The following is a 2,457-nucleotide window of genomic DNA, read 5'->3' as shown; positions in this document are numbered from 1 at the left end:
TCCGAGATGAGTACATAATTAACTGATGTAAAAAAAAAAAAAAAAAAGATCATCCCCCTCAAGGAGTGGTGTGAGTGATGCTCTGACCTGTCTTCACTGTCCAACTCAGCCCACATTCCTGAGTTAGGAAGCACTGCTGCCAAGCTTACCTTACTTTAATACAAGCTGCTCATCACTTAAAACTGGGGGAAATCTGGGAAAGCACTGCACCACAGGATAGAAGACGTGTTCAAGGTATGCTGAAACTATCCTGCATTAAATGCTCAGAATGGATAAGTTTGGTTGGGAAGTTGGCATTGTCACCCTGTGTGTGACATCTTTAACACGTACTGAAAGCCTCGAACCCCACAAATCTGATCAAAACTCTCCACTGGTCCAGAAGCTGAGGACCACCGCCTGAAGAATGACTGGAGTGCATGATCCACATTCCTAACTGAACATCAGCTACTAAAGAAGACTCCGACCTTTGATGAGGTAGCGCCCATCCTCTGCCAAGGCCTGGAGAATGAGGACAGAAACTCCAAAGCTCAGGGCAGCTCCATGCTCTTGACACCTAAGTGACCAACAATTCCTTGGGTCAGTCCCTCCTCTAAGGTGGAAAAGAAATAGGAATCAGACAATCCAATAAAGTAGGACCTGCAACACGAGGACAGTCAAAGTCACTCTGTTGTAACTTCTGCAATTTATGGCAGGGTCAGAGTCATCCACAATGGGTGAAAGTAGGTTCAGTGGATTGGAATGATGCTCTGATTTTCATCTGCAGACCATGTAGATCATAATGATCCATTCACTCAAAAATAATTTATTGGGTATCTGTTATTTACAGCCTTCCCTTGCAGAGCTGGGGATAAATCAGGCAGGAAAATAGTAAGATTCTCTTCTCAAGAATCATCTGTTTTTGAAAATTCATTTCAAGACATCCTGCTAAATTTCTCATTTAGGCAGCAGACTAAGGTGCATCCCTTGTCTAGGAGATCTCCATACCCATTCAGGTGGATATATGGTTTAATAAACACAGCAAGGGACCACACCCTGGAAAAATCACCGAGAATTGAGCTCATTGTCTTTGCAGGTTGTAGCAGCAAAAGTTTTCCCAGAATTCTGGCTAAGGTATTAATTAAGGAGAATAAAGTGTGTAGCTCTGATGCTGAAGGGGAGGTGGGGGTGGAAAGCAGCCTGTGCTCCGTGCCACATCCACCTCCTCTCCTCACTCTGTCCAAAGGCTCAGTTTAAAACCTGTCTGCAAACTACTGTGAAAATGTTTCAGTTTTGCAACCCAAATGTCCATCAACCAAGAAATGGATAAAAAAAGACATGGTCTTTTTACATGATGGAGTGCTGCTGAGCTATAAAGAAGGATGAACTCAAGACTTTTATGGATAAATGGATGCAACTGGAGACCATACTCATAAGTGAAATAACTCAGACTGATATGTGTAAACATCATATTATTTCCCTGGTGAGAGAAGCTAAAAGAATAAATAAGGTCCAAAATGTGTAACAGATATGCTGAAATGGGAAGAAATTGTTTCTAGAAAAGGAACTAGGATGGGCAGAAAGAGAAAGAAAGGGAAATGCAAATAAAAAAAGTGAGGGATACTGTTTGTTTCTCTTAGTGCATTGAAAGGAAGGGTTTGTGCTAATAGTGATTGGAGAAATTTTTATGCCTGCATCTTCTACCTTGAGTAACTACTTTAAAGAGAATAATATGCAATATATTAACTATTGTTATTCTCCTATTATCTAATTATAGAATTTGTCTTACCTTTGTTCTTTTCTTCTTTTTGTACTGGAGATCAAATTCAAAACCTTTTGCTTGCCAGGCATGTGCTTATGCCAATGAGCTATCTCCCCAGCTCACCTTTTTCCATAAAATAAAAAAAAAGTTTCCGTTCTTTTCCCAATACACTTTGTCTCACACAGGCAGCTAAAATTCTAGATCTTCGTGTAGCAGGATAAACAGAAACATGTATTGCAATAAGTATGTTTCATCAAAATCTGTTTTTTCCAAATTTTATTTATTTGGTACAGGTTCTAACTATGCAACTCAGACTCATAGTGATCCTCCTGTCTCAGACTCCCCAGTGCTGGGATTACAGGCATGTACCACCACACCTGGGGATCCTGGGCCAGCACAGTATGGCATGTAGTATGTGGGATTGAACTCAGTTCCTGGCACTTGCCAGGCAGATGCTTAGACCACTGAGCTATCTCCCCAGCCACAAAATCTGCTTTTAAATTACATCAGTGATGCTTTACCTTGGTCTTAACCACCCAGCAGAAAAGTATAAAAATGAAATATAAGAAGTAAAGCCATGCTGTTATGCTGAGCTGTAGGGGATTCAGGTCAAAAATTTCTGACATTGGGGCTGGAGAGATGGCTCAGTGGTCTAAAGCACCTACTTGGAACAAGCTTGGCAAAGCACAGGGACCGCGGTTCAATCCCCCAGCACCACA

The sequence above is a fragment of the Octodon degus genome, unplaced genomic scaffold (genome assembly GCF_000260255.1).
Source record: "Octodon degus isolate 3935 unplaced genomic scaffold, OctDeg1.0 scaffold00048, whole genome shotgun sequence".
NCBI classification, from domain to species: domain Eukaryota; kingdom Metazoa; phylum Chordata; class Mammalia; order Rodentia; family Octodontidae; genus Octodon; species Octodon degus.
This window is presented reverse-complemented; position numbering follows the sequence as displayed.